Source organism: Trichomycterus rosablanca, unplaced genomic scaffold (assembly GCF_030014385.1).
Source record: "Trichomycterus rosablanca isolate fTriRos1 unplaced genomic scaffold, fTriRos1.hap1 scaffold_142, whole genome shotgun sequence".
Classification (NCBI taxonomy): domain Eukaryota; kingdom Metazoa; phylum Chordata; class Actinopteri; order Siluriformes; family Trichomycteridae; genus Trichomycterus; species Trichomycterus rosablanca.
The window spans coordinates 108,755-136,102 of NW_026946970.1; the positions used below are offsets into that span (position 1 = coordinate 108,755).

The 27,348-nt window shown below is 38.1% G+C and overlaps 46 non-coding genes and 4 pseudogenes across 46 annotated transcripts; all 50 read right to left on the reverse strand.

Moving 5' to 3' along the window:
- Positions 1–232: 232 nt before the first annotated feature.
- Positions 233–367, reverse strand: LOC134305681 (5S ribosomal RNA; annotated as a pseudogene).
- Positions 368–979: 612 nt separating this feature from the next.
- On the reverse strand, positions 980–1,098 carry LOC134305529 (5S ribosomal RNA). Its single transcript, XR_010008604.1, has one exon. It is a non-coding gene; the product is annotated as a 5S ribosomal RNA (ribosomal RNA).
- A 576-nt stretch (positions 1,099–1,674) lies between these two features.
- LOC134305531 (5S ribosomal RNA) lies at positions 1,675–1,793 on the reverse strand. The gene has a single exon (XR_010008606.1). It is a non-coding gene; the product is annotated as a 5S ribosomal RNA (ribosomal RNA).
- Positions 1,794–2,089: 296 nt separating this feature from the next.
- LOC134305532 (5S ribosomal RNA) lies at positions 2,090–2,208 on the reverse strand. Its single transcript, XR_010008607.1, has one exon. It is a non-coding gene; the product is annotated as a 5S ribosomal RNA (ribosomal RNA).
- A 268-nt stretch (positions 2,209–2,476) lies between these two features.
- Positions 2,477–2,595, reverse strand: LOC134305657 (5S ribosomal RNA; annotated as a pseudogene).
- A 316-nt stretch (positions 2,596–2,911) lies between these two features.
- LOC134305533 (5S ribosomal RNA) lies at positions 2,912–3,030 on the reverse strand. The gene has a single exon (XR_010008608.1). It is a non-coding gene; the product is annotated as a 5S ribosomal RNA (ribosomal RNA).
- Positions 3,031–3,338: 308 nt separating this feature from the next.
- On the reverse strand, positions 3,339–3,457 carry LOC134305534 (5S ribosomal RNA). Its single transcript, XR_010008609.1, has one exon. It is a non-coding gene; the product is annotated as a 5S ribosomal RNA (ribosomal RNA).
- A 280-nt stretch (positions 3,458–3,737) lies between these two features.
- Positions 3,738–3,856, reverse strand: LOC134305535 (5S ribosomal RNA). The gene has a single exon (XR_010008610.1). It is a non-coding gene; the product is annotated as a 5S ribosomal RNA (ribosomal RNA).
- Positions 3,857–4,156: 300 nt separating this feature from the next.
- Positions 4,157–4,275, reverse strand: LOC134305536 (5S ribosomal RNA). The gene has a single exon (XR_010008611.1). It is a non-coding gene; the product is annotated as a 5S ribosomal RNA (ribosomal RNA).
- Positions 4,276–4,551: 276 nt separating this feature from the next.
- LOC134305537 (5S ribosomal RNA) lies at positions 4,552–4,670 on the reverse strand. The gene has a single exon (XR_010008612.1). It is a non-coding gene; the product is annotated as a 5S ribosomal RNA (ribosomal RNA).
- Positions 4,671–4,958: 288 nt separating this feature from the next.
- Positions 4,959–5,077, reverse strand: LOC134305658 (5S ribosomal RNA; annotated as a pseudogene).
- A 280-nt stretch (positions 5,078–5,357) lies between these two features.
- LOC134305539 (5S ribosomal RNA) lies at positions 5,358–5,476 on the reverse strand. The gene has a single exon (XR_010008613.1). It is a non-coding gene; the product is annotated as a 5S ribosomal RNA (ribosomal RNA).
- Positions 5,477–5,772: 296 nt separating this feature from the next.
- Positions 5,773–5,891, reverse strand: LOC134305540 (5S ribosomal RNA). Its single transcript, XR_010008614.1, has one exon. It is a non-coding gene; the product is annotated as a 5S ribosomal RNA (ribosomal RNA).
- Positions 5,892–6,195: 304 nt separating this feature from the next.
- Positions 6,196–6,314, reverse strand: LOC134305541 (5S ribosomal RNA). The gene has a single exon (XR_010008615.1). It is a non-coding gene; the product is annotated as a 5S ribosomal RNA (ribosomal RNA).
- A 284-nt stretch (positions 6,315–6,598) lies between these two features.
- Positions 6,599–6,717, reverse strand: LOC134305543 (5S ribosomal RNA). The gene has a single exon (XR_010008617.1). It is a non-coding gene; the product is annotated as a 5S ribosomal RNA (ribosomal RNA).
- A 288-nt stretch (positions 6,718–7,005) lies between these two features.
- Positions 7,006–7,124, reverse strand: LOC134305544 (5S ribosomal RNA). The gene has a single exon (XR_010008618.1). It is a non-coding gene; the product is annotated as a 5S ribosomal RNA (ribosomal RNA).
- A 312-nt stretch (positions 7,125–7,436) lies between these two features.
- Positions 7,437–7,555, reverse strand: LOC134305545 (5S ribosomal RNA). Its single transcript, XR_010008619.1, has one exon. It is a non-coding gene; the product is annotated as a 5S ribosomal RNA (ribosomal RNA).
- A 304-nt stretch (positions 7,556–7,859) lies between these two features.
- LOC134305546 (5S ribosomal RNA) lies at positions 7,860–7,978 on the reverse strand. The gene has a single exon (XR_010008620.1). It is a non-coding gene; the product is annotated as a 5S ribosomal RNA (ribosomal RNA).
- Positions 7,979–8,298: 320 nt separating this feature from the next.
- LOC134305547 (5S ribosomal RNA) lies at positions 8,299–8,417 on the reverse strand. The gene has a single exon (XR_010008621.1). It is a non-coding gene; the product is annotated as a 5S ribosomal RNA (ribosomal RNA).
- A 385-nt stretch (positions 8,418–8,802) lies between these two features.
- On the reverse strand, positions 8,803–8,921 carry LOC134305548 (5S ribosomal RNA). The gene has a single exon (XR_010008622.1). It is a non-coding gene; the product is annotated as a 5S ribosomal RNA (ribosomal RNA).
- A 268-nt stretch (positions 8,922–9,189) lies between these two features.
- On the reverse strand, positions 9,190–9,308 carry LOC134305549 (5S ribosomal RNA). Its single transcript, XR_010008623.1, has one exon. It is a non-coding gene; the product is annotated as a 5S ribosomal RNA (ribosomal RNA).
- A 288-nt stretch (positions 9,309–9,596) lies between these two features.
- LOC134305550 (5S ribosomal RNA) lies at positions 9,597–9,715 on the reverse strand. The gene has a single exon (XR_010008624.1). It is a non-coding gene; the product is annotated as a 5S ribosomal RNA (ribosomal RNA).
- A 272-nt stretch (positions 9,716–9,987) lies between these two features.
- LOC134305551 (5S ribosomal RNA) lies at positions 9,988–10,106 on the reverse strand. The gene has a single exon (XR_010008625.1). It is a non-coding gene; the product is annotated as a 5S ribosomal RNA (ribosomal RNA).
- Positions 10,107–10,483: 377 nt separating this feature from the next.
- Positions 10,484–10,602, reverse strand: LOC134305552 (5S ribosomal RNA). Its single transcript, XR_010008626.1, has one exon. It is a non-coding gene; the product is annotated as a 5S ribosomal RNA (ribosomal RNA).
- Positions 10,603–10,894: 292 nt separating this feature from the next.
- On the reverse strand, positions 10,895–11,013 carry LOC134305554 (5S ribosomal RNA). The gene has a single exon (XR_010008628.1). It is a non-coding gene; the product is annotated as a 5S ribosomal RNA (ribosomal RNA).
- A 308-nt stretch (positions 11,014–11,321) lies between these two features.
- LOC134305555 (5S ribosomal RNA) lies at positions 11,322–11,440 on the reverse strand. Its single transcript, XR_010008629.1, has one exon. It is a non-coding gene; the product is annotated as a 5S ribosomal RNA (ribosomal RNA).
- A 276-nt stretch (positions 11,441–11,716) lies between these two features.
- LOC134305556 (5S ribosomal RNA) lies at positions 11,717–11,835 on the reverse strand. Its single transcript, XR_010008630.1, has one exon. It is a non-coding gene; the product is annotated as a 5S ribosomal RNA (ribosomal RNA).
- A 268-nt stretch (positions 11,836–12,103) lies between these two features.
- Positions 12,104–12,222, reverse strand: LOC134305557 (5S ribosomal RNA). The gene has a single exon (XR_010008631.1). It is a non-coding gene; the product is annotated as a 5S ribosomal RNA (ribosomal RNA).
- A 361-nt stretch (positions 12,223–12,583) lies between these two features.
- On the reverse strand, positions 12,584–12,702 carry LOC134305558 (5S ribosomal RNA). Its single transcript, XR_010008632.1, has one exon. It is a non-coding gene; the product is annotated as a 5S ribosomal RNA (ribosomal RNA).
- Positions 12,703–13,002: 300 nt separating this feature from the next.
- On the reverse strand, positions 13,003–13,121 carry LOC134305559 (5S ribosomal RNA). The gene has a single exon (XR_010008633.1). It is a non-coding gene; the product is annotated as a 5S ribosomal RNA (ribosomal RNA).
- Positions 13,122–13,401: 280 nt separating this feature from the next.
- LOC134305560 (5S ribosomal RNA) lies at positions 13,402–13,520 on the reverse strand. The gene has a single exon (XR_010008634.1). It is a non-coding gene; the product is annotated as a 5S ribosomal RNA (ribosomal RNA).
- Positions 13,521–13,780: 260 nt separating this feature from the next.
- Positions 13,781–13,899, reverse strand: LOC134305561 (5S ribosomal RNA). Its single transcript, XR_010008635.1, has one exon. It is a non-coding gene; the product is annotated as a 5S ribosomal RNA (ribosomal RNA).
- A 292-nt stretch (positions 13,900–14,191) lies between these two features.
- On the reverse strand, positions 14,192–14,310 carry LOC134305562 (5S ribosomal RNA). The gene has a single exon (XR_010008636.1). It is a non-coding gene; the product is annotated as a 5S ribosomal RNA (ribosomal RNA).
- Positions 14,311–14,574: 264 nt separating this feature from the next.
- LOC134305563 (5S ribosomal RNA) lies at positions 14,575–14,693 on the reverse strand. The gene has a single exon (XR_010008637.1). It is a non-coding gene; the product is annotated as a 5S ribosomal RNA (ribosomal RNA).
- A 292-nt stretch (positions 14,694–14,985) lies between these two features.
- Positions 14,986–15,104, reverse strand: LOC134305566 (5S ribosomal RNA). The gene has a single exon (XR_010008639.1). It is a non-coding gene; the product is annotated as a 5S ribosomal RNA (ribosomal RNA).
- A 304-nt stretch (positions 15,105–15,408) lies between these two features.
- Positions 15,409–15,527, reverse strand: LOC134305567 (5S ribosomal RNA). Its single transcript, XR_010008640.1, has one exon. It is a non-coding gene; the product is annotated as a 5S ribosomal RNA (ribosomal RNA).
- Positions 15,528–15,767: 240 nt separating this feature from the next.
- On the reverse strand, positions 15,768–15,886 carry LOC134305568 (5S ribosomal RNA). The gene has a single exon (XR_010008641.1). It is a non-coding gene; the product is annotated as a 5S ribosomal RNA (ribosomal RNA).
- Positions 15,887–16,178: 292 nt separating this feature from the next.
- LOC134305569 (5S ribosomal RNA) lies at positions 16,179–16,297 on the reverse strand. The gene has a single exon (XR_010008643.1). It is a non-coding gene; the product is annotated as a 5S ribosomal RNA (ribosomal RNA).
- Positions 16,298–16,549: 252 nt separating this feature from the next.
- On the reverse strand, positions 16,550–16,668 carry LOC134305570 (5S ribosomal RNA). The gene has a single exon (XR_010008644.1). It is a non-coding gene; the product is annotated as a 5S ribosomal RNA (ribosomal RNA).
- A 268-nt stretch (positions 16,669–16,936) lies between these two features.
- On the reverse strand, positions 16,937–17,055 carry LOC134305571 (5S ribosomal RNA). The gene has a single exon (XR_010008645.1). It is a non-coding gene; the product is annotated as a 5S ribosomal RNA (ribosomal RNA).
- Positions 17,056–17,381: 326 nt separating this feature from the next.
- Positions 17,382–17,500, reverse strand: LOC134305661 (5S ribosomal RNA; annotated as a pseudogene).
- A 264-nt stretch (positions 17,501–17,764) lies between these two features.
- On the reverse strand, positions 17,765–17,883 carry LOC134305572 (5S ribosomal RNA). The gene has a single exon (XR_010008646.1). It is a non-coding gene; the product is annotated as a 5S ribosomal RNA (ribosomal RNA).
- A 268-nt stretch (positions 17,884–18,151) lies between these two features.
- Positions 18,152–18,270, reverse strand: LOC134305573 (5S ribosomal RNA). The gene has a single exon (XR_010008647.1). It is a non-coding gene; the product is annotated as a 5S ribosomal RNA (ribosomal RNA).
- Positions 18,271–18,763: 493 nt separating this feature from the next.
- Positions 18,764–18,882, reverse strand: LOC134305574 (5S ribosomal RNA). Its single transcript, XR_010008648.1, has one exon. It is a non-coding gene; the product is annotated as a 5S ribosomal RNA (ribosomal RNA).
- Positions 18,883–25,174: 6,292 nt separating this feature from the next.
- Positions 25,175–25,293, reverse strand: LOC134305576 (5S ribosomal RNA). The gene has a single exon (XR_010008649.1). It is a non-coding gene; the product is annotated as a 5S ribosomal RNA (ribosomal RNA).
- Positions 25,294–25,581: 288 nt separating this feature from the next.
- LOC134305578 (5S ribosomal RNA) lies at positions 25,582–25,700 on the reverse strand. Its single transcript, XR_010008651.1, has one exon. It is a non-coding gene; the product is annotated as a 5S ribosomal RNA (ribosomal RNA).
- A 276-nt stretch (positions 25,701–25,976) lies between these two features.
- LOC134305579 (5S ribosomal RNA) lies at positions 25,977–26,095 on the reverse strand. The gene has a single exon (XR_010008652.1). It is a non-coding gene; the product is annotated as a 5S ribosomal RNA (ribosomal RNA).
- A 280-nt stretch (positions 26,096–26,375) lies between these two features.
- LOC134305580 (5S ribosomal RNA) lies at positions 26,376–26,494 on the reverse strand. Its single transcript, XR_010008653.1, has one exon. It is a non-coding gene; the product is annotated as a 5S ribosomal RNA (ribosomal RNA).
- Positions 26,495–26,774: 280 nt separating this feature from the next.
- LOC134305581 (5S ribosomal RNA) lies at positions 26,775–26,893 on the reverse strand. Its single transcript, XR_010008654.1, has one exon. It is a non-coding gene; the product is annotated as a 5S ribosomal RNA (ribosomal RNA).
- Positions 26,894–27,153: 260 nt separating this feature from the next.
- Positions 27,154–27,272, reverse strand: LOC134305595 (5S ribosomal RNA). Its single transcript, XR_010008667.1, has one exon. It is a non-coding gene; the product is annotated as a 5S ribosomal RNA (ribosomal RNA).
- Between the last annotated feature and the right edge of the window lie 76 nt (positions 27,273–27,348).

The following is a 27,348-nucleotide window of genomic DNA, read 5'->3' on the forward strand; positions in this document are numbered from 1 at the left end:
GGGCTGGAATTACATTGGAAGGCCTTTCATAGATTAGATAGATAGATAGATAGATAGATAGATAGATAGATAGATAGATAGATAGATAGATAGATAGATAGATAGATAGATAGATAGATAGATAGATAGATAGATAGATAGATAGATAGATAGATAGATAGATAGATCCTTTATTATGCTAGCTAACTGCTAAATGACACTTCATGAATGGGGCTGAAACCCAAAAATAAAAAGCTTACAGCACTCAGTATTCCCAGGCAGTCTCCCATCTAGGTACTGACCCATCTAGGTACTGACTGAGCCCAACCCTGCTTGGCTTCTGAGATCGGACGAGATCAGGCGTTCCCAAGGTGGTTTGGCCGTAAGCGAAATAAGCTGCATTTAAAGGCCTGTTATAGCTAGTCAGCCAGCTATCTGAGTGCTAGCCAGCTATCTGGGCTGGAATTACATTGGAAGGCCTTTCATAGATAGATAGATAGATAGATAGATAGATAGATAGATAGATAGATAGATAGATAGATAGATAGATAGATAGATAGATAGATAGATAGATAGATAGATAGATAGATAGATAGATAGATAGATAGATAGATAGATAGATAGATAGATAGATAGATAGATAGATAGATAGATAGATAGATAGATAGATAGATAGATAGATAGATAGATAGATAGATAGATAGATAGATAGATAGATAGATAGATAGATAGATAGATAGATAGATAGATAGATAGATAGATAGATAGATAGATAGATAGATAGATAGATAGATAGATAGATAGATAGATAGATAGATAGATAGATAGATAGATAGATAGATAGATAGATAGATAGATAGATAGATAGATAGATTAGATAGATAGATAGATAGATAGATAGATAGATAGATAGATAGATAGATAGATAGATAGATCCTTTATTATGCTAGCTAACTGCTAAATGACACTTCATGAATGGGGCTGAAACCCAAAAATAAAAAGCTTACAGCACTCAGTATTCCCAGGCAGTCTCCCATCTAGGTACTGACTGAGCCCAACCCTGCTTGGCTTCTGAGATCGGACGAGATCAGGCGTTCCCAAGGTGGTTTGGCCGTAAGCGAAAGAAGCTGGATTTAAAGGCCTGTTATAGCTAGTCAGCCAGCTATCTGAGTGCTAGCCAGCTATCTGGGCTGGAATTACATTGGAAGGCCTTTCATAGATAGATAGATAGATAGATAGATAGATAGATAGATAGATAGATAGATAGATAGATAGATAGATAGATAGATAGATAGATAGATAGATAGATAGATAGATAGATAGATAGATAGATAGATAGATAGATAGATAGATAGATAGATAGATAGATAGATAGATAGATAGATAGATAGATAGATAGATAGATAGATAGATAGATAGATAGATAGATAGATAGATAGATAGATAGATAGATAGATAGATAGATAGATAGATAGATAGATAGATAGATAGATAGATAGATAGATAGATAGATAGATAGATAGATAGATAGATAGATAGATAGATAGATAGATAGATAGATAGATAGATTAGATAGATAGATAGATAGATAGATAGATAGATAGATAGATAGATAGATAGATAGATAGATCCTTTATTATGCTAGCTAACTGCTAAATGACACTTCATGAATGGGGCTGAAACCCAAAAATAAAAAGCTTACAGCACTCAGTATTCCCAGGCAGTCTCCCATCTAGGTACTGACTGAGCCCAACCCTGCTTGGCTTCTGAGATCGGACGAGATCAGGCGTTCCCAAGGTGGTTTGGCCGTAAGCGAAAGAAGCTGGATTTAAAGGCCTGTTATAGCTAGTCAGCCAGCTATCTGAGTGCTAGCCAGCTATCTGGGCTGGAATTACATTGGAAGGCCTTTCATAGATTAGATAGATAGATAGATAGATAGATAGATAGATAGATAGATAGATAGATAGATAGATAGATAGATAGATAGATAGATAGATAGATAGATAGATAGATAGATAGATAGATAGATAGATAGATAGATAGATCCTTTATTATGCTAGCTAACTGCTAAATGACACTTCATGAATGGGGCTGAAACCCAAAAATAAAAAGCTTACAGCACTCAGTATTCCCAGGCAGTCTCCCATCTAGGTACTGACTGAGCCCAACCCTGCTTGGCTTCTGAGATCGGACGAGATCAGGCGTTCCCAAGGTGGTTTGGCCGTAAGCGAAAGAAGCTGCATTTAAAGGCCTGTTATAGCTAGTCAGCCAGCTATCTGAGTGCTAGCCAGCTATCTGGGCTGGAATTACATTGGAAGGCCTTTCATAGATTAGATAGATAGATAGATAGATAGATAGATAGATAGATAGATAGATAGATAGATAGATAGATAGATAGATAGATAGATAGATAGATAGATAGATAGATAGATCCTTTATTATGCTAGCTAACTGCTAAATGACACTTCATGAATGGGGCTGAAACCAAAAAATAAAAAGCTTACAGCACTCAGTATTCCCAGGCGGTCTCCCATCTAGGTACTGACTGAGCCCAACACTGCTTGGCTTCTGAGATCAGACGAGATCAGGCGTTCCCAAGGTGGTTTGGCCGTAAGTGAAAGAAGCTGGATTTAAAGGCCTGTTATAGCTAGTCAGCCAGCTATCTGAGTGCTAGCCAGCTATCTGGGCTGGAATTACATTGGAAGGCCTTTCATAGATTAGATAGATAGATAGATAGATAGATAGATAGATAGATAGATAGATAGATAGATAGATAGATAGATAGATAGATAGATAGATAGATAGATAGATAGATAGATAGATAGATAGATAGATAGATAGATAGATAGATAGATAGATAGATAGATCCTTTATTATGCTAGCTAACTGCTAAATGACACTTCATGAATGGGGCTGAAACCCAAAAATAAAAAGCTTACAGCACTCAGTATTCCCAGGCAGTCTCCCATCTAGGTACTGACTGAGCCCAACCCTGCTTGGCTTCTGAGATCGGACGAGATCAGGCGTTCCCAAGGTGGTTTGGCCGTAAGCTAAAGAAGCTGGATTTAAAGGCCTGTTATAGCTAGTCAGCCAGCTATCTGAGTGCTAGCCAGCTATCTGGGCTGGAATTACATTGGAAGGCCTTTCATAGATTAGATAGATAGATAGATAGATAGATAGATAGATAGATAGATAGATAGATAGATAGATAGATAGATAGATAGATAGATAGATAGATAGATAGATAGATAGATAGATAGATAGATAGATAGATAGATAGATAGATAGATAGATCCTTTATTATGCTAGCTAACTGCTAAATGACACTTCATGAATGGGGCTGAAACCCAAAAATAAAAAGCTTACAGCACTCAGTATTCCCAGGCAGTCTCCCATCTAGGTACTGACTGAGCCCAACCCTGCTTGGCTTCTGAGATCGGACGAGATCAGGCGTTCCCAAGGTGGTTTGGCCGTAAGCGAAAGAAGCTGGATTTAAAGGCCTGTTATAGCTAGTCAGCCAGCTATCTGAGTGCTAGCCAGCTATCTGGGCTGGAATTACATTGGAAGGCCTTTCATAGATTAGATAGATAGATAGATAGATAGATAGATAGATAGATAGATAGATAGATAGATAGATAGATAGATAGATAGATAGATAGATAGATAGATAGATAGATAGATAGATAGATAGATCCTTTATTATGCTAGCTAACTGCTAAATGACACTTCATGAATGGGGCTGAAACCCAAAAATAAAAAGCTTACAGCACTCAGTATTCCCAGGCAGTCTCCCATCTAGGTACTGACTGAGCCCAACCCTGCTTGGCTTCTGAGATCGGACGAGATCAGGCGTTCCCAAGGTGGTTTGGCCGTAAGCGAAATAAGCTGCATTTAAAGGCCTGTTATAGCTAGTCAGCCAGCTATCTGAGTGCTAGCCAGCTATCTGGGCTGGAATTACATTGGAAGGCCTTTCATAGATTAGATAGATAGATAGATAGATAGATAGATAGATAGATAGATAGATAGATAGATAGATAGATAGATAGATAGATAGATAGATAGATAGATAGATAGATAGATAGATAGATAGATAGATAGATAGATAGATAGATCCTTTATTATGCTAGCTAACTGCTAAATGACACTTCATGAATGGGGCTGAAACCCAAAAATAAAAAGCTTACAGCACTCAGTATTCCCAGGCAGTCTCCCATCTAGGTACTGACTGAGCCCAACCCTGCTTGGCTTCTGAGATCGGACGAGATCAGGCGTTCCCAAGGTGGTTTGGCCGTAAGCGAAAGAAGCTGGATTTAAAGGCCTGTTATAGCTAGTCAGCCAGCTATCTGAGTGCTAGCCAGCTATCTGGGCTGGAATTACATTGGAAGGCCTTTCATAGATTAGATAGATAGATAGATAGATAGATAGATAGATAGATAGATAGATAGATAGATAGATAGATAGATAGATAGATAGATAGATAGATAGATAGATAGATAGATAGATAGATCCTTTATTATGCTAGCTAACTGCTAAATGACACTTCATGAATGGGGCTGAAACCCAAAAATAAAAAGCTTACAGCACTCAGTATTCCCAGGCAGTCTCCCATCTAGGTACTGACTGAGCCCAACCCTGCTTGGCTTCTGAGATCGGACGAGATCAGGCGTTCCCAAGGTGGTTTGGCCGTAAGCGAAAGAAGCTGCATTTAAAGGCCTGTTATAGCTAGTCAGCCAGCTATCTGAGTGCTAGCCAGCTATCTGGGCTGGAATTACATTGGAAGGCCTTTCATAGATTAGATAGATAGATAGATAGATAGATAGATAGATAGATAGATAGATAGATAGATAGATAGATAGATAGATAGATAGATAGATAGATAGATAGATAGATAGATAGATAGATAGATAGATAGATCCTTTATTATGCTAGCTAACTGCTAAATGACACTTCATGAATGGGGCTGAAACCAAAAAATAAAAAGCTTACAGCACTCAGTATTCCCAGGCGGTCTCCCATCTAGGTACTGACTGAGCCCAACACTGCTTGGCTTCTGAGATCAGACGAGATCAGGCGTTCCCAAGGTGGTTTGGCCGTAAGTGAAAGAAGCTGGATTTAAAGGCCTGTTATAGCTAGTCAGCCAGCTATCTGAGTGCTAGCCAGCTATCTGGGCTGGAATTACATTGGAAGGCCTTTCATAGATTAGATAGATAGATAGATAGATAGATAGATAGATAGATAGATAGATAGATAGATAGATAGATAGATAGATAGATAGATAGATAGATAGATAGATAGATAGATAGATAGATAGATCCTTTATTATGCTAGCTAACTGCTAAATGACACTTCATGAATGGGGCTGAAACCCAAAAATAAAAAGCTTACAGCACTCAGTATTCCCAGGCAGTCTCCCATCTAGGTACTGACTGAGCCCAACCCTGCTTGGCTTCTGAGATCGGACGAGATCAGGCGTTCCCAAGGTGGTTTGGCCGTAAGCTAAAGAAGCTGGATTTAAAGGCCTGTTATAGCTAGTCAGCCAGCTATCTGAGTGCTAGCCAGCTATCTGGGCTGGAATTACATTGGAAGGCCTTTCATAGATTAGATAGATAGATAGATAGATAGATAGATAGATAGATAGATAGATAGATAGATAGATAGATAGATAGATAGATAGATAGATAGATAGATAGATAGATAGATAGATAGATAGATAGATAGATAGATAGATCCTTTATTATGCTAGCTAACTGCTAAATGACACTTCATGAATGGGGCTGAAACCCAAAAATAAAAAGCTTACAGCACTCAGTATTCCCAGGCAGTCTCCCATCTAGGTACTGACTGAGCCCAACCCTGCTTGGCTTCTGAGATCGGACGAGATCAGGCGTTCCCAAGGTGGTTTGGCCGTAAGCGAAAGAAGCTGGATTTAAAGGCCTGTTATAGCTAGTCAGCCAGCTATCTGAGTGCTAGCCAGCTATCTGGGCTGGAATTACATTGGAAGGCCTTTCATAGATTAGATAGATAGATAGATAGATAGATAGATAGATAGATAGATAGATAGATAGATAGATAGATAGATAGATAGATAGATAGATAGATAGATAGATAGATAGATAGATAGATAGATAGATAGATAGATAGATAGATAGATCCTTTATTATGCTAGCTAACTGCTAAATGACACTTCATGAATGGGGCTGAAACCCAAAAATAAAAAGCTTACAGCACTCAGTATTCCCAGGCAGTCTCCCATCTAGGTACTGACTGAGCCCAACCCTGCTTGGCTTCTGAGATCGGACGAGATCAGGCGTTCCCAAGGTGGTTTGGCCGTAAGCGAAATAAGCTGCATTTAAAGGCCTGTTATAGCTAGTCAGCCAGCTATCTGAGTGCTAGCCAGCTATCTGGGCTGGAATTACATTGGAAGGCCTTTCATAGATTAGATAGATAGATAGATAGATAGATAGATAGATAGATAGATAGATAGATAGATAGATAGATAGATAGATAGATAGATAGATAGATAGATAGATAGATAGATAGATAGATAGATAGATAGATCCTTTATTATGCTAGCTAACTGCTAAATGACACTTCATGAATGGGAAACCCAAAAATAAAAAGCTTACAGCACTCAGTATTCCCAGGCAGTCTCCCATCTAGGTACTGACTGAGCCCAACCCTGCTTGGCTTCTGAGATCGGACGAGATCAGGCGTTCCCAAGGTGGTTTGGCCGTAAGCGAAATAAGCTGCATTTAAAGGCCTGTTATAGCTAGTCAGCCAGCTATCTGAGTGCTAGCCAGCTATCTGGGCTGGAATTACATTGGAAGGCCTTTCATAGATTAGATAGATAGATAGATAGATAGATAGATAGATAGATAGATAGATAGATAGATAGATAGATAGATAGATAGATAGATAGATAGATAGATAGATAGATAGATAGATAGATAGATAGATAGATCCTTTATTATGCTAGCTAACTGCTAAATGACACTTCATGAATGGGGCTGAAACCCAAAAATAAAAAGCTTACAGCACTCAGTATTCCCAGGCAGTCTCCCATCTAGGTACTGACTGAGCCCAACCCTGCTTGGCTTCTGAGATCGGACGAGATCAGGCGTTCCCAAGGTGGTTTGGCCGTAAGCGAAAGAAGCTGGATTTAAAGGCCTGTTATAGCTAGTCAGCCAGCTATCTGAGTGCTAGCCAGCTATCTGGGCTGGAATTACATTGGAAGGCCTTTCATAGATTAGATAGATAGATAGATAGATAGATAGATAGATAGATAGATAGATAGATAGATAGATAGATAGATAGATAGATAGATAGATAGATAGATAGATAGATAGATAGATAGATAGATAGATAGATAGATAGATAGATAGATAGATAGATCCTTTATTATGCTAGCTAACTGCTAAATGACACTTCATGAATGGGGCTGAAACCCAAAAATAAAAAGCTTACAGCACTCAGTATTCCCAGGCAGTCTCCCATCTAGGTACTGACTGAGCCCAACCCTGCTTGGCTTCTGAGATCGGACGAGATCAGGCGTTCCCAAGGTGGTTTGGCCGTAAGCGAAATAAGCTGCATTTAAAGGCCTGTTATAGCTAGTCAGCCAGCTATCTGAGTGCTAGCCAGCTATCTGGGCTGGAATTACATTGGAAGGCCTTTCATAGATTAGATAGATAGATAGATAGATAGATAGATAGATAGATAGATAGATAGATAGATAGATAGATAGATAGATAGATAGATAGATAGATAGATAGATAGATAGATAGATAGATAGATAGATAGATAGATAGATAGATAGATCCTTTATTATGCTAGCTAACTGCTAAATGACACTTCATGAATGGGGCTGAAACCCAAAAATAAAAAGCTTACAGCACTCAGTATTCCCAGGCAGTCTCCCATCTAGGTACTGACTGAGCCCAACCCTGCTTGGCTTCTGAGATCGGACGAGATCAGGCGTTCCCAAGGTGGTTTGGCCGTAAGCGAAATAAGCTGCATTTAAAGGCCTGTTATAGCTAGTCAGCCAGCTATCTGAGTGCTAGCCAGCTATCTGGGCTGGAATTACATTGGAAGGCCTTTCATAGATTAGATAGATAGATAGATAGATAGATAGATAGATAGATAGATAGATAGATAGATAGATAGATAGATAGATAGATAGATAGATAGATAGATAGATAGATAGATAGATAGATAGATAGATAGATAGATAGATAGATAGATAGATAGATAGATAGATCCTTTATTATGCTAGCTAACTGCTAAATGACACTTCATGAATGGGGCTGAAACCCAAAAATAAAAAGCTTACAGCACTCAGTATTCCCAGGCAGTCTCCCATCTAGGTACTGACTGAGCCCAACCCTGCTTGGCTTCTGAGATCGGACGAGATCAGGCGTTCCCAAGGTGGTTTGGCCGTAAGCGAAATAAGCTGCATTTAAAGGCCTGTTATAGCTAGTCAGCCAGCTATCTGAGTGCTAGCCAGCTATCTGGGCTGGAATTACATTGGAAGGCCTTTCATAGATTAGATAGATAGATAGATAGATAGATAGATAGATAGATAGATAGATAGATAGATAGATAGATAGATAGATAGATAGATAGATAGATAGATAGATAGATAGATAGATAGATAGATAGATAGATAGATTAGATAGATAGATAGATAGATAGATAGATAGATAGATAGATAGATAGATAGATAGATAGATAGATAGATAGATAGATAGATAGATAGATAGATCCTTTATTATGCTAGCTAACTGCTAAATGACACTTCATGAATGGGGCTGAAACCCAAAAATAAAAAGCTTACAGCACTCAGTATTCCCAGGCAGTCTCCCATCTAGGTACTGACTGAGCCCAACCCTGCTTGGCTTCTGAGATCGGACGAGATCAGGCGTTCCCAAGGTGGTTTGGCCGTAAGCGAAAGAAGCTGGATTTAAAGGCCTGTTATAGCTAGTCAGCCAGCTATCTGAGTGCTAGCCAGCTATCTGGGCTGGAATTACATTGGAAGGCCTTTCATAGATTAGATAGATAGATAGATAGATAGATAGATAGATAGATAGATAGATAGATAGATAGATAGATAGATAGATAGATAGATAGATAGATAGATAGATAGATAGATCCTTTATTATGCTAGCTAACTGCTAAATGACACTTCATGAATGGGGCTGAAACCCAAAAATAAAAAGCTTACAGCACTCAGTATTCCCAGGCAGTCTCCCATCTAGGTACTGACTGAGCCCAACCCTGCTTGGCTTCTGAGATCGGACGAGATCAGGCGTTCCCAAGGTGGTTTGGCCGTAAGCGAAAGAAGCTGGATTTAAAGGCCTGTTATAGCTAGTCAGCCAGCTATCTGAGTGCTAGCCAGCTATCTGGGCTGGAATTACATTGGAAGGCCTTTCATAGATTAGATAGATAGATAGATAGATAGATAGATAGATAGATAGATAGATAGATAGATAGATAGATAGATAGATAGATAGATAGATAGATAGATAGATAGATAGATAGATAGATAGATAGATAGATCCTTTATTATGCTAGCTAACTGCTAAATGACACTTCATGAATGGGGCTGAAACCCAAAAATAAAAAGCTTACAGCACTCAGTATTCCCAGGCAGTCTCCCATCTAGGTACTGACTGAGCCCAACCCTGCTTGGCTTCTGAGATCGGACGAGATCAGGCGTTCCCAAGGTGGTTTGGCCGTAAGCGAAATAAGCTGCATTTAAAGGCCTGTTATAGCTAGTCAGCCAGCTATCTGAGTGCTAGCCAGCTATCTGGGCTGGAATTACATTGGAAGGCCTTTCATAGATTAGATAGATAGATAGATAGATAGATAGATAGATAGATAGATAGATAGATAGATAGATAGATAGATAGATAGATAGATAGATAGATAGATAGATAGATAGATAGATCCTTTATTATGCTAGCTAACTGCTAAATGACACTTCATGAATGGGGCTGAAACCCAAAAATAAAAAGCTTACAGCACTCAGTATTCCCAGGCAGTCTCCCATCTAGGTACTGACTGAGCCCAACCCTGCTTGGCTTCTGAGATCGGACGAGATCAGGCGTTCCCAAGGTGGTTTGGCCGTAAGCGAAATAAGCTGCATTTAAAGGCCTGTTATAGCTAGTCAGCCAGCTATCTGAGTGCTAGCCAGCTATCTGGGCTGGAATTACATTGGAAGGCCTTTCATAGATTAGATAGATAGATAGATAGATAGATAGATAGATAGATAGATAGATAGATAGATAGATAGATAGATAGATAGATAGATAGATAGATAGATTAGATAGATAGATAGATAGATAGATAGATAGATAGATAGATAGATAGATAGATAGATAGATAGATAGATAGATAGATAGATAGATAGATAGATAGATAGATAGATAGATAGATAGATAGATCCTTTATTATGCTAGCTAACTGCTAAATGACACTTCATGAATGGGGCTGAAACCCAAAAATAAAAAGCTTACAGCACTCAGTATTCCCAGGCAGTCTCCCATCTAGGTACTGACTGAGCCCAACCCTGCTTGGCTTCTGAGATCGGACGAGATCAGGCGTTCCCAAGGTGGTTTGGCCGTAAGCGAAAGAAGCTGGATTTAAAGGCCTGTTATAGCTAGTCAGCCAGCTATCTGAGTGCTAGCCAGCTATCTGGGCTGGAATTACATTGGAAGGCCTTTCATAGATTAGATAGATAGATAGATAGATAGATAGATAGATAGATAGATAGATAGATAGATAGATAGATAGATAGATAGATAGATAGATAGATAGATAGATAGATAGATAGATAGATAGATAGATAGATAGATCCTTTATTATGCTAGCTAACTGCTAAATGACACTTCATGAATGGGGCTGAAACCCAAAAATAAAAAGCTTACAGCACTCAGTATTCCCAGGCAGTCTCCCATCTAGGTACTGACTGAGCCCAACCCTGCTTGGCTTCTGAGATCGGACGAGATCAGGCGTTCCCAAGGTGGTTTGGCCGTAAGCGAAAGAAGCTGGATTTAAAGGCCTGTTATAGCTAGTCAGCCAGCTATCTGAGTGCTAGCCAGCTATCTGGGCTGGAATTACATTGGAAGGCCTTTCATAGATTAGATAGATAGATAGATAGATAGATAGATAGATAGATAGATAGATAGATAGATAGATAGATAGATAGATAGATAGATAGATAGATAGATAGATAGATAGATAGATAGATAGATAGATAGATAGATAGATAGATAGATAGATCCTTTATTATGCTAGCTAACTGCTAAATGACACTTCATGAATGGGGCTGAAACCCAAAAATAAAAAGCTTACAGCACTCAGTATTCCCAGGCAGTCTCCCATCTAGGTACTGACTGAGCCCAACCCTGCTTGGCTTCTGAGATCGGACGAGATCAGGCGTTCCCAAGGTGGTTTGGCCGTAAGCGAAAGAAGCTGCATTTAAAGGCCTGTTATAGCTAGTCAGCCAGCTATCTGAGTGCTAGCCAGCTATCTGGGCTGGAATTACATTGGAAGGCCTTTCATAGATTAGATAGATAGATAGATAGATAGATAGATAGATAGATAGATAGATAGATAGATAGATAGATAGATAGATAGATAGATAGATAGATAGATAGATAGATAGATAGATAGATCCTTTATTATGCTAGCTAACTGCTAAATGACACTTCATGAATGGGGCTGAAACCCAAAAATAAAAAGCTTACAGCACTCAGTATTCCCAGGCAGTCTCCCATCTAGGTACTGACTGAGCCCAACCCTGCTTGGCTTCTGAGATCGGACGAGATCAGGCGTTCCCAAGGTGGTTTGGCCGTAAGCGAAATAAGCTGCATTTAAAGGCCTGTTATAGCTAGTCAGCCAGCTATCTGAGTGCTAGCCAGCTATCTGGGCTGGAATTACATTGGAAGGCCTTTCATAGATTAGATAGATAGATAGATAGATAGATAGATAGATAGATAGATAGATAGATAGATAGATAGATAGATAGATAGATAGATAGATAGATAGATAGATAGATAGATCCTTTATTATGCTAGCTAACTGCTAAATGACACTTCATGAATGGGGCTGAAACCCAAAAATAAAAAGCTTACAGCACTCAGTATTCCCAGGCAGTCTCCCATCTAGGTACTGACTGAGCCCAACCCTGCTTGGCTTCTGAGATCGGACGAGATCAGGCGTTCCCAAGGTGGTTTGGCCGTAAGCGAAATAAGCTGCATTTAAAGGCCTGTTATAGCTAGTCAGCCAGCTATCTGAGTGCTAGCCAGCTATCTGGGCTGGAATTACATTGGAAGGCCTTTCATAGATTAGATAGATAGATAGATAGATAGATAGATAGATAGATAGATAGATAGATAGATAGATAGATAGATAGATAGATAGATAGATAGATAGATAGATAGATTAGATAGATAGATAGATAGATAGATAGATAGATAGATAGATAGATAGATAGATAGATAGATAGATAGATAGATAGATAGATAGATAGATAGATAGATCCTTTATTATGCTAGCTAACTGCTAAATGACACTTCATGAATGGGGCTGAAACCCAAAAATAAAAAGCTTACAGCACTCAGTATTCCCAGGCAGTCTCCCATCTAGGTACTGACTGAGCCCAACCCTGCTTGGCTTCTGAGATCGGACGAGATCAGGCGTTCCCAAGGTGGTTTGGCCGTAAGCGAAAGAAGCTGGATTTAAAGGCCTGTTATAGCTAGTCAGCCAGCTATCTGAGTGCTAGCCAGCTATCTGGGCTGGAATTACATTGGAAGGCCTTTCATAGATTAGATAGATAGATAGATAGATAGATAGATAGATAGATAGATAGATAGATAGATAGATAGATAGATAGATAGATAGATAGATAGATAGATAGATAGATAGATAGATAGATAGATAGATAGATAGATAGATAGATCCTTTATTATGCTAGCTAACTGCTAAATGACACTTCATGAATGGGGCTGAAACCCAAAAATAAAAAGCTTACAGCACTCAGTATTCCCAGGCAGTCTCCCATCTAGGTACTGACTGAGCCCAACCCTGCTTGGCTTCTGAGATCGGACGAGATCAGGCGTTCCCAAGGTGGTTTGGCCGTAAGCGAAAGAAGCTGGATTTAAAGGCCTGTTATAGCTAGTCAGCCAGCTATCTGAGTGCTAGCCAGCTATCTGGGCTGGAATTACATTGGAAGGCCTTTCATAGATTAGATAGATAGATAGATAGATAGATAGATAGATAGATAGATAGATAGATAGATAGATAGATAGATAGATAGATAGATAGATAGATAGATAGATAGATAGATAGATAGATAGATCCTTTATTATGCTAGCTAACTGCTAAATGACACTTCATGAATGGGGCTGAAACCCAAAAATAAAAAGCTTACAGCACTCAGTATTCCCAGGCAGTCTCCCATCTAGGTACTGACTGAGCCCAACCCTGCTTGGCTTCTGAGATCGGACGAGATCAGGCGTTCCCAAGGTGGTTTGGCCGTAAGCGAAAGAAGCTGGATTTAAAGGCCTGTTATAGCTAGTCAGCCAGCTATCTGAGTGCTAGCCAGCTATCTGGGCTGGAATTACATTGGAAGGCCTTTCATAGATTAGATAGATAGATAGATAGATAGATAGATAGATAGATAGATAGATAGATAGATAGATAGATAGATAGATAGATAGATAGATAGATAGATAGATCCTTTATTATGCTAGCTAACTGCTAAATGACACTTCATGAATGGGGCTGAAACCCAAAAATAAAAAGCTTACAGCACTCAGTATTCCCAGGCAGTCTCCCATCTAGGTACTGACTGAGCCCAACCCTGCTTGGCTTCTGAGATCGGACGAGATCAGGCGTTCCCAAGGTGGTTTGGCCGTAAGCGAAATAAGCTGCATTTAAAGGCCTGTTATAGCTAGTCAGCCAGCTATCTGAGTGCTAGCCAGCTATCTGGGCTGGAATTACATTGGAAGGCCTTTCATAGATTAGATAGATAGATAGATAGATAGATAGATAGATAGATAGATAGATAGATAGATAGATAGATAGATAGATAGATAGATAGATAGATAGATAGATAGATAGATAGATAGATAGATAGATAGATAGATCCTTTATTATGCTAGCTAACTGCTAAATGACACTTCATGAATGGGGCTGAAACCCAAAAATAAAAAGCTTACAGCACTCAGTATTCCCAGGCAGTCTCCCATCTAGGTACTGACTGAGCCCAACCCTGCTTGGCTTCTGAGATCGGACGAGATCAGGCGTTCCCAAGGTGGTTTGGCCGTAAGCGAAATAAGCTGCATTTAAAGGCCTGTTATAGCTAGTCAGCCAGCTATCTGAGTGCTAGCCAGCTATCTGGGCTGGAATTACATTGGAAGGCCTTTCATAGATTAGATAGATAGATAGATAGATAGATAGATAGATAGATAGATAGATAGATAGATAGATAGATAGATAGATAGATAGATAGATAGATAGATAGATAGATCCTTTATTATGCTAGCTAACTGCTAAATGACACTTCATGAATGGGGCTGAAACCCAAAAATAAAAAGCTTACAGCACTCAGTATTCCCAGGCAGTCTCCCATCTAGGTACTGACTGAGCCCAACCCTGCTTGGCTTCTGAGATCGGACGAGATCAGGCGTTCCCAAGGTGGTTTGGCCGTAAGCGAAATAAGCTGCATTTAAAGGCCTGTTATAGCTAGTCAGCCAGCTATCTGAGTGCTAGCCAGCTATCTGGGCTGGAATTACATTGGAAGGCCTTTCATAGATTAGATAGATAGATAGATAGATAGATAGATAGATAGATATATAGATAGATAGATAGATAGATAGATAGATAGATAGATAGATAGATAGATAGATAGATAGATAGATAGATAGATAGATAGATAGATCCTTTATTATGCTAGCTAACTGCTAAATGACACTTCATGAATGGGGCTGAAACCCAAAAATAAAAAGCTTACAGCACTCAGTATTCCCAGGCAGTCTCCCATCTAGGTACTGACTGAGCCCAACCCTGCTTGGCTTCTGAGATCGGACGAGATCAGGCGTTCCCAAGGTGGTTTGGCCGTAAGCGAAATAAGCTGCATTTAAAGGCCTGTTATAGCTAGTCAGCCAGCTATCTGAGTGCTAGCCAGCTATCTGGGCTGGAATTACATTGGAAGGCCTTTCATAGATTAGATAGATAGATAGATAGATAGATAGATAGATAGATAGATAGATATATAGATAGATAGATAGATAGATAGATAGATAGATAGATAGATAGATAGATAGATAGATAGATAGATAGATAGATAGATAGATAGATAGATCCTTTATTATGCTAGCTAACTGCTAAATGACACTTCATGAATGGGGCTGAAACCCAAAAATAAAAAGCTTACAGCACTCAGTATTCCCAGGCAGTCTCCCATCTAGGTACTGACTGAGCCCAACCCTGCTTGGCTTCTGAGATCGGACGAGATCAGGCGTTCCCAAGGTGGTTTGGCCGTAAGCGAAAGAAGCTGGATTTAAAGGCCTGTTATAGCTAGTCAGCCAGCTATCTGAGTGCTAGCCAGCTATCTGGGCTGGAATTACATTGGAAGGCCTTTCATAGATTAGATAGATAGATAGATAGATAGATAGATAGATAGATAGATAGATAGATAGATAGATAGATAGATAGATAGATCCTTTATTATGCTAGCTAACTGCTAAATGACACTTCATGAATGGGGCTGAAACCCAAAAATAAAAAGCTTACAGCACTCAGTATTCCCAGGCAGTCTCCCATCTAGGTACTGACTGAGCCCAACCCTGCTTGGCTTCTGAGATCGGACGAGATCAGGCGTTCCCAAGGTGGTTTGGCCGTAAGCGAAAGAAGCTGGATTTAAAGGCCTGTTATAGCTAGTCAGCCAGCTATCTGAGTGCTAGCCAGCTATCTGGGCTGGAATTACATTGGAAGGCCTTTCATAGATTAGATAGATAGATAGATAGATAGATAGATAGATAGATAGATAGATAGATAGATAGATAGATAGATAGATAGATAGATAGATAGATAGATAGATAGATAGATAGATAGATAGATAGATAGATAGATCCTTTATTATGCTAGCTAACTGCTAAATGACACTTCATGAATGGGGCTGAAACCCAAAAATAAAAAGCTTACAGCACTCAGTATTCCCAGGCAGTCTCCCATCTAGGTACTGACTGAGCCCAACCCTGCTTGGCTTCTGAGATCGGACGAGATCAGGCGTTCCCAAGGTGGTTTGGCCGTAAGCGAAAGAAGCTGCATTTAAAGGCCTGTTATAGCTAGTCAGCCAGCTATCTGAGTGCTAGCCAGCTATCTGGGCTGGAATTACATTGGAAGGCCTTTCATAGATTAGATAGATAGATAGATAGATAGATAGATAGATAGATAGATAGATAGATAGATAGATAGATAGATAGATAGATAGATAGATAGATCCTTTATTATGCTAGCTAACTGCTAAATGACACTTCATGAATGGGGCTGAAACCCAAAAATAAAAAGCTTACAGCACTCAGTATTCCCAGGCAGTCTCCCATCTAGGTACTGACTGAGCCCAACCCTGCTTGGCTTCTGAGATCGGACGAGATCAGGCGTTCCCAAGGTGGTTTGGCCGTAAGCTAAAGAAGCTGGATTTAAAGGCCTGTTATAGCTAGTCAGCCAGCTATCTGAGTGCTAGCCAGCTATCTGGGCTGGAATTACATTGGAAGGCCTTTCATAGATTAGATAGATAGATAGATAGATAGATAGATAGATAGATAGATAGATAGATAGATAGATAGATAGATAGATAGATAGATAGATAGATAGATAGATAGATAGATCCTTTATTATGCTAGCTAACTGCTAAATGACACTTCATGAATGGGGCTGAAACCCAAAAATAAAAAGCTTACAGCACTCAGTATTCCCAGGCAGTCTCCCATCTAGGTACTGACTGAGCCCAACCCTGCTTGGCTTCTGAGATCGGACGAGATCAGGCGTTCCCAAGGTGGTTTGGCCGTAAGCGAAAGAAGCTGGATTTAAAGGCCTGTTATAGCTAGTCAGCCAGCTATCTGAGTGCTAGCCAGCTATCTGGGCTGGAATTACATTGGAAGGCCTAGATAGATAGATAGATAGATAGATAGATAGATAGATAGATAGATAGATAGATAGATAGATAGATAGATAGATAGATAGATAGATAGATAGATAGATAGATAGATAGATAGATAGATAGATAGATAGATAGATAGATAGATAGATAGATAGATAGATAGATAGATAGATCCTTTATTATGCTAGCTAACTGCTAAATGACACTTCATGAATGGGGCTGAAACCCAAAAATAAAAAGCTTACAGCACTCAGTATTCCCAGGCAGTCTCCCATCTAGGTACTGACTGAGCCCAACCCTGCTTGGCTTCTGAGATTGGACGAGATCAGGCGTTCCCAAGGTGGTTTGGCCGTAAGCGAAAGAAGCTGGATTTAAAGGCCTGTTATAGCTAGTCAGCCAGCTATCTGAGTGCTAGCCAGCTATCTGGGCTGGAATTACATTGGAAGGCCTTTCATAGATTAGATAGATAGATAGATAGATAGATAGATAGATAGATAGATAGATAGATAGATAGATAGATAGATAGATAGATAGATAGATAGATAGATAGATAGATCCTTTATTATGCTAGCTAACTGCTAAATGACACTTCATGAATGGGGCTGAAACCCAAAAATAAAAAGCTTACAGCACTCAGTATTCCCAGGCAGTCTCCCATCTAGGTACTGACTGAGCCCAACCCTGCTTGGCTTCTGAGATCGGACGAGATCAGGCGTTCCCAAGGTGGTTTGGCCGTAAGCGAAAGAAGCTGGATTTAAAGGCCTGTTATAGCTAGTCAGCCAGCTATCTGAGTGCTAGCCAGCTATCTGGGCTGGAATTACATTGGAAGGCCTTTCATAGATTAGATAGATAGATAGATAGATAGATAGATAGATAGATAGATAGATAGATAGATAGATAGATAGATAGATAGATAGATAGATAGATAGATAGATAGATAGATCCTTTATTATGCTAGCTAACTGCTAAATGACACTTCATGAATGGGGCTGAAACCCAAAAATAAAAAGCTTACAGCACTCAGTATTCCCAGGCAGTCTCCCATCTAGGTACTGACTGAGCCCAACCCTGCTTGGCTTCTGAGATCGGACGAGATCAGGCGTTCCCAAGGTGGTTTGGCCGTAAGCGAAAGAAGCTGGATTTAAAGGCCTGTTATAGCTAGTCAGCCAGCTATCTGAGTGCTAGCCAGCTATCTGGGCTGGAATTACATTGGAAGGCCTTTCATAGATAGATAGATAGATAGATAGATAGATAGATAGATAGATAGATAGATAGATAGATAGATAGATAGATAGATAGATAGATAGATAGATAGATAGATAGATAGATAGATAGATAGATAGATAGATAGATAGATAGATAGATAGATAGATAGATAGATAGATAGATAGATAGATAGATAGATAGATAGATAGATAGATAGATAGATAGATAGATAGATAGATAGATAGATAGATAGATAGATAGATAGATAGATAGATAGATAGATAGATAGATAGATATAGATAGATAGATAGATAGATAGATAGATAGATAGATAGATAGATAGATAGATCCTTTATTATGCTAGCTAACTGCTAAATGACACTTCATGAATGGGGCTGAAACTCAAAAATAAAAAGCTTACAGCACTCAGTATTCCCAGGCAGTCTCCCATCTAGGTACTGACTGAGCCCAACCCTGCTTGGCTTCTGAGATCGGACGAGATCAGGCGTTCCCAAGGTGGTTTGGCCGTAAGCGAAAGAAGCTGGATTTAAAGGCCTGTTATAGCTAGTCAGCCAGCTATCTGAGTGCTAGCCAGCTATCTGGGCTGGAATTACATTGGAAGGCCTTTCATAGATTAGATAGATAGATAGATAGATAGATAGATAGATAGATAGATAGATAGATAGATAGATAGATAGATAGATAGATAGATAGATAGATAGATAGATAGATAGATAGATAGATAGATCCTTTATTATGCTAGCTAACTGCTAAATGACACTTCATGAATGGGGCTGAAACTCAAAAATAAAAAGCTTACAACACTCAGTATTCCCAGGCAGTCTCCCATCTAGGTACTGACTGAGCCCAACCCTGCTTGGCTTCTGAGATCGGACGAGATCAGGCATTCCCAATTTCTCTTTTTTATTAACTTTTTTTACAAAATATCATTGTTTACAGACAGTTTTTAAAACAAAACACGTTACATAATATACATTTTTAAAAATTTCAGGTACATTTTTATTAAAGTGATCTAAAACACATTTTTAAAAACATGCACATTTCGATAGCTTGATTCTCAGTCCGTTCCAGGTTGGTTCCATAAAAGAGCTTTGTGTTACAAAGAGGTTTTCAAAAGTTTCTATTTCGTTTATCCTTTTAAAATGTTCAAAAAATAAATTAAAAAAATATTCAAATTTTTTTTCAAAAAGTACACACAATTTTATGTGGATGTTATTATATTTTTCTATGTTTCTTCTCGTGTATATTGTGTATTTTGCTATTATTAAAATTGTATTTAAAATTGTTGTATTTTTGCATTTTTGATGGTATCCGAATAAAAAGCTCATTTCCCACTGCCTATTGTCTATTTTTTCTTCTGTCAATTCGCTTATCATTCCCTTTAGTTTATCCATAAAACATTTTATTTCTTTACATTCTAAAAACATGTGTCTAAAATCTTCTGTTTTATTCTCTTTGCATAGTGTACAGTTTGGGTTGTCTTCCAATCCGATTTTGTGTAATTTTTCTCTGTCATATATACAATTGTGTTTAAGATAAAAGTTAAAATTTTCTAGTATTAAAAGTTTGGGACCTTTATATGTTTTCCATATCTCGTTTTCCTCTAGTTCTGGGTATATTTTTCTCCAATGCGCATTTGCTTTGGGTTTTACCCACGCTTTATTGACAAATATGTCATTAAACGTTCTCAAGGAGCAGCTGTTTAGATCGTTTTTTTGATTGCCTACTTTTACTTCGATTTTCATCCTTTCATTTCCTTCTTTGTTTTCTATTCTTTGTAACCATTCTTTGGGTATTGCTTGTTTTAGCGTTTCATATTGTTTTTCGATGATATCTGTGTTTATTGTTTTATCTTTTCCTTCCAAGAAGTCAATTATTGCCTGTGTTGGGAGAAATCCTGGTCTATATTCGTACAAGACGTCTTTAATTTGTTTTATTTCTGCTTCGTACCAATGTTTAAAATACGGTGTCTTTTCTTTAAAACAGATCTGCTTGTTTAAAAAAATGGGTTGCTCTAAAAGATTTTTTCTCCCTTTTATTTTGTATATTATATTCTCCATAAAATCCCCCCACGCTCTAAAAACCTCTTTGTAAAACTCTGGAACGTTTTGAAACATGTTTTCTTTCAATTCCATGCATAAAATATTCTCATTCATTTCCCCTCCAGCACATTTATTTATATAAAAATTAAAAACCCATTTCCATATTTGTTCTTCTTCGTTCAAAAATTTTTTAATTATTTTAACTCTTAGGCTCTGTTTTCTAATAAATAAATCTAAAAGTCCCAACCCTCCTCCTTCTTTTTTCCCAATTATAGTGTCGTAAGCTATTTTAGCCGGTTTTCCGTCCCATAAAAAATTTAAAACTGAGCTTTTAACTCTTTTTAAAACCCACATCGGGATGTTGACGACCCCCGCCGCATACCACATTTTGGATAAAAATAGTGCATTTAAAACTAAAACTTTACCTTTTATATACAAGTTCCTTCTTTTCCACATGTTTAGTTTTCTTTGCATTTTATCTAAAGTTTCTTCCCATATAATATCCGTTATTTTATTTTCATCTTCTCCTATGTTTATTCCTAGAATTTTTATTTTTTCCTTCACCTCTGTAAAAGCTATATTTACTGGTAGTATTTCTGCATCGCTTATCCTCATGTATTGCGTTTTTTCTTTGTTCACAAAAGCTCCCGATCCTTTACAATATTGATTTAACACATGTATCGCCCTGTTTACGCTTTCTGTGTCTTTCAGTATGAGGGTGGTGTCGTCAGCATATTGAAATATTTTTTCCTGATTTTTGTTATTTTCTATATTTATTCCTCTTATTCCACTACTTGCTTTTATTGCTAGACCTAACGGTTCAGCGACCAGTGAGTATAATAATGCTGAGAGTGGACATCCTTGCCGTATGGATCTTGATAACTGAATAAAATCCGTTAGGTACCCGTTCACTTTTATACAGCTATATGAATTCATGTAAAGACATTTTAACCATTTTGTAAAATCATTCCCAAACCCAAACCGTTTTAATGTTTCAAATAAATAATTGTGGTTTACTCTATCAAATGCTTTCTCAAAGTCTATGCTTATTAGATACCCTTTGGTTTTTTGTGTTTTCATATACCATATTGTGTCCCTTATGTTACTAATTGTATCTGAAATGTCTCTATTTAATACGCCATATGCTTGATTGGTTTCTATTATACTAGGCAGTACCGTTTTTAGTCTATTTGCTAGTATCTTTGCTAGTATTTTATAATCTGTATTTAGCATGCTTATTGGCCTATAATTTTTTAAGTCCGTCTTGTCTCCTTTCTTCTTATATATTAATTTAATCAAACCTTTTTTCATCTGTTGCGAGACTTCTCCTATTTTGTGTATTTCATTGAATAATTTAGATAAAATTGGCACTAAAATGTCTTTAAAAGTTTTATAAAATTCTATTGTTAACCCATCTAGACCTGGACTTTTTTTATTTTCCATTCTGTTCATCGCTTCTTCTATCTCTTTTTCCTCAATTTTTTGATCACACATCTTTTTGTCTTCTTCCTGTATTTTTGTTTTGATTTGTGTTAATAAAAATTCTTTTCCTTTTTCATCTATCTCTGTTTTTTTGAATAGGTGTGTATAAAATCTATGTATTTCTTTTAAAATTCCCTCTGTTGTTTTGATCTCTTCTCCATTTTCTGTTTTTAATGCTTTTATTTCGTCTGTTTTTTGCCGTGCTTTCTCTAGCTCAAAAAAATATTTTGTGCATCTCTCCCCTTTTAACATATATTCTGCTTTACTTCTAATCATTGCCCCTTTGTATCTTTCCTCTTCTAATTTTTTTATTTTTTCTTCTAGTTTTAAGATTTCTTTTATGTCTCCTCTTCCGCTTTCTACTTTTTTAAGTTCTTTTTCTAACTTTTCTTTTTTCCAGTTTTCTAGTTGTCTTTTGATTCGTTTGATTTTAGTTCCGTATTTTATTGTATATTTTTTAATATCATATTTTATGTTATCCCACCATACTAGAATTTCTTTATCATATAAAACATCTGTTTTGCTATTTTCGATTATGTTTTTTATTTCTGTTTTAAAAATCTCATCTTTTAGATGATCTGCATTAAAAATCCATACTCCCGGTCCTCTTATCATTTCATTAAAATCTATTTTTATGTTTATAAAATTGTGATCACTAAAATTATATTTTCCATATTCCACTTTTTCTATATATTGCTTCATATTGTTGGGAACTAACACAAAATCTATTCTGCTTTGTTTTCGTTTATCTAGGTACCATTCTTCTCTGGAGTATATTCTTTCTTCTTTATTCTTTTGTCTCCATATGTCTTCTAGACTATGTTTTATCATTAACGCTCTTAACTGTTCTCTTCCTGTATCCGATCTAAACACCATTTGCTCATTTATGTCCAGTTTATTTAAAACCGTATTAAAATCCCCTATTAATATCGTTTCTTTCCATTTTTCCATTAGTAAACTAAGTTTTTTTAAAAAGCTTTCTTTTTCATTAACATTGTTTGGTGCGTGTATTGTACATATGTTGATTTGTCTATCTTTATATTCTGCCGTTATGGCTAAAACTCGTCCCTTTTCATCTGCGTATATTGTCTTGACATTTTCTAAAATATCTTTTTTAATTAAAATAGCTACCCCTCCTCTTTTATTGTCTTGACTATTATGTATAAAAATACCGTTCCATTCTTTACTTAAACTGTTTGCTGTTTTATTGTCCCAGAATGTTTCTTGTATACATAATATATCTGTTTTTTCTGTTATATGTAAAAGTCTTTTAAAATTTGTATAATCTGAGAGACCCCTTGTGTTTATCGATGTTATAAAAAGGGTACTCATTAAAAACGGAAAGAATAAAAAAGATAAAATTATTTTGTTCATTGTATTATTCTAATAGTTCTTCAGTTAAAATATCGAACATACCGGTTCTTTCTAACCATTTGTCTTTTGAAGTCTCTCTTCTTTTTCTTTGTTTTTCCAGCGCACCGGCAAGATTTGGTTGAAATTTTACTTTCCTTTTAGTCCCTTCGGCTCCTTTGTTCTGTTGCTTTTTACTTCTCTCCTTTTCTGTATCTTTGTTTTCAGTCTCATTTGTATTGTCCATGTCCATTCTTTCTTCTTCCACCTCTCTTTCCGCGCAGTTGTCTGTCATAGGATCTGTTTGTTGTTCTGTGTCCATTTCTTGTATTTTTTGAGCACTGGTGTACTCATCTTTTCCTTTGTTGTCCTCCTGATTATGTAGTTTCTCCTCTTCTTCTTGCGTTGTCAATCTTTCGTTATTGCTCTCCTCTTCTGTTTTTCTGTGCTGAATGTTGTGTTCTTTTCCTTCCCCGTTCTCTTGTTCTTTTTCTTTCTCTATTTCTTCTTCATCCGTACATGTACAGCTTATTAGGGCATGGTTACAGTCTGGACATTTAATTGCTTTACAGTATTTAGCAAAATGCCCTTGCTCCATACATTCCCGACACACTAGATTTGGACAGTCTTTTATTAGGTGTCCTGTTCCTGCACACAATCTGCATAGTCTTATCTGTCCATCATGTATCACTCTGAAATATTGTAATCCCTCCGCCGTTTCAATTTTTGTGCTGTATGGTAGTGATGTTATTTCTTTGGGGAATTTAACTTTTAAAAACCGAGTCCCATCCGCTATTGTTGTTCCCGGATAAAATCTTCTCCTTATTGGTAGACTTGGTGTTACTCCCCATGCTAAAAGTTTATCTAAAATAATCTTGTCTTCCAAGTATGCCGGTAAATTTAAAAAGGATACAGTCATTTCACTGCAACAAAGTCTTCTTATGTCACATAATCTTCCTTTTATCATTAATCCATCCAGTAGTTTTAGACAATCTTCTTCAGTTTGTAGTGTCGCCTCGAATTCTTTGTTTTGTCTGTATCTGACGGCCAGCAGCTTTCCAAAACCAATCTCTTCGTTTATTGCTTTTATTATTTCGGTTGCCGTAACTTCTTGCAGGTTACTTACATCCACAATTATCGTAGCTTCTTTCTTGTATTCGTACCTTTGCTTTTGTGTGTTACTTCTTTTTTCTTTTTGGTATCCTTTCCTTCCATCGTGCATTTCTCTTGTTTCAAGATCCATTTCCTTTCTTTCGTCGTTAATCTTTTCCGTAGTCGTTTGTTCCTCGCTGTTTTCGTTATTCTTAGGTCCGTCCGCGTTCTGCTTCTTGTTTAAATCAAAGTCCTTCTCTCGTTGTCCATTGTCCGTTCCGAGTTCTTTATCCGTAGAGTAGTCCATTGTGCAAAAAGAGATGTTCTCCCCAAGTCACCAAAGTGCTGGGGAGCTTCCACTGCAGCAAAGTCTGTGTTTGTTTGGCGTATAGAGTTGTTATTAATCCAGATAATAATTGAAGAAAAATACCAAACAATGTGGGAGAGCCTTTCTCCCCCGTCTGCACCTTGTACTTCCTTCTCACTCCGTGGGCGTGGTCAGGCGTTCCCAAGGTGGTTTGGCCGTAAGCGAAAGAAGCTGGATTTAAAGGCCTGTTATAGCTAGTCAGCCAGCTATCTGAGTGCTAGCCAGCTATCTGGGCTGGAATTACATTGGAAGGCCTTTCATAGATTAGATAGATAGATAGATAGATAGATAGATAGATAGATAGATAGATAGATAGATAGATAGATAGATAGATAGATAGATAGATAGATAGATAGATAGATAGATAGATAGATAGATAGATAGATAGATAGATAGATAGATAGATCCTTTATTATGCTAGCTAACTGCTAAATGACACTTCATGAATGGGGCTGAAACCCAAAAATAAAAAGCTTACAGCACTCAGTATTCCCAGGCAGTCTCCCATCTAGGTACTGACTGAGCCCAACCCTGCTTGGCTTCTGAGATCGGACGAGATCAGGCGTTCCCAAGGTGGTTTGGCCGTAAGCGAAAGAAGCTGGATTTAAAGGCCTGTTATAGCTAGTCAGCCAGCTATCTGAGTGCTAGCCAGCTATCTGGGCTGGAATTACATTGGAAGGCCTTTCATAGATTAGATAGATAGATAGATAGATAGATAGATAGATAGATAGATAGATAGATAGATAGATAGATAGATAGATAGATAGATAGATAGATAGATAGATAGATAGATAGATAGATAGATAGATAGATACTTTATTATGCTAGCTAACTGCTAAATGACACTTCATGAATGGGGCTGAAACCCAAAAATAAAAAGCTTACAGCACTCAGTATTCCCAGGCAGTCTCCCATCTAGGTACTGACTGAGCCCAACCCTGCTTGGCTTCTGAGATCGGACGAGATCAGGCGTTCCCAAGGTGGTTTGGCCGTAAGCGAAAGAAGCTGGATTTAAAGGCCTGTTATAGCTAGTCAGCCAGCTATCTGAGTGCTAGCCAGCTATCTGGGCTGGAATTACATTGGAAGGCCTTTCATAGATTAGATAGATAGATAGATAGATAGATAGATAGATAGATAGATAGATAGATAGATAGATAGATAGATAGATAGATAGATAGATAGATAGATAGATAGATAGATAGATAGATCCTTTATTATGCTAGCTAACTGCTAAATGACACTTCATGAATGGGGCTGAAACCCAAAAATAAAAAGCTTACAGCACTCAGTATTCCCAGGCAGTCTCCCATCTAGGTACTGACTGAGCCCAACCCTGCTTGGCTTCTGAGATCGGACGAGATCAGGCGTTCCCAAGGTGGTTTGGCCGTAAGCGAAAGAAGCTGCATTTAAAGGCCTGTTATAGCTAGTCAGCCAGCTATCTGAGTGCTAGCCAGCTATCTGGGCTGGAATTACATTGGAAGGCCTTTCATAGATTAGATAGATAGATAGATAGATAGATAGATAGATAGATAGATAGATAGATAGATAGATAGATAGATAGATAGATAGATAGATAGATAGATAGATAGATAGATAGATAGATAGATCCTTTATTATGCTAGCTAACTGCTAAATGACACTTCATGAATGGGGCTGAAACCCAAAAATAAAAAGCTTACAGCACTCAGTATTCCCAGGCAGTCTCCCATCTAGGTACTGACTGAGCCCAACCCTGCTTGGCTTCTGAGATCGGACGAGATCAGGCGTTCCCAAGGTGGTTTGGCCGTAAGCGAAAGAAGCTGGATTTAAAGGCCTGTTATAGCTAGTCAGCCAGCTATCTGAGTGCTAGCCAGCTATCTGGGCTGGAATTACATTGGAAGGCCTTTCATAGATTAGATAGATAGATAGATAGATAGATAGATAGATAGATAGATAGATAGATAGATAGATAGATAGATAGATAGATAGATAGATAGATAGATAGATAGATAGATAGATAGATAGATCCTTTATTATGCTAGCTAACTGCTAAATGACACTTCATGAATGGGGCTGAAACCCAAAAATAAAAAGCTTACAGCACTCAGTATTCCCAGGCAGTCTCCCATCTAGGTACTGACTGAGCCCAACCCTGCTTGGCTTCTGAGATCGGACGAGATCAGGCGTTCCCAAGGTGGTTTGGCCGTAAGCGAAAGAAGCTGCATTTAAAGGCCTGTTATAGCTAGTCAGCCAGCTATCTGAGTGCTAGCCAGCTATCTGGGCTGGAATTACATTGGAAGGCCTTTCATAGATTAGATAGATAGATAGATAGATAGATAGATAGATAGATAGATAGATAGATAGATAGATAGATAGATAGATAGATAGATAGATAGATAGATAGATCCTTTATTATGCTAGCTAACTGCTAAATGACACTTCATGAATGGGGCTGAAACCAAAAAATAAAAAGCTTACAGCACTCAGTATTCCCAGGCGGTCTCCCATCTAGGTACTGACTGAGCCCAACCCTGCTTGGCTTCTGAGATCAGACGAGATCAGGCGTTCCCAAGGTGGTTTGGCCGTAAGTGAAAGAAGCTGGATTTAAAGGCCTGTTATAGCTAGTCAGCCAGCTATCTGAGTGCTAGCCAGCTATCTGGGCTGGA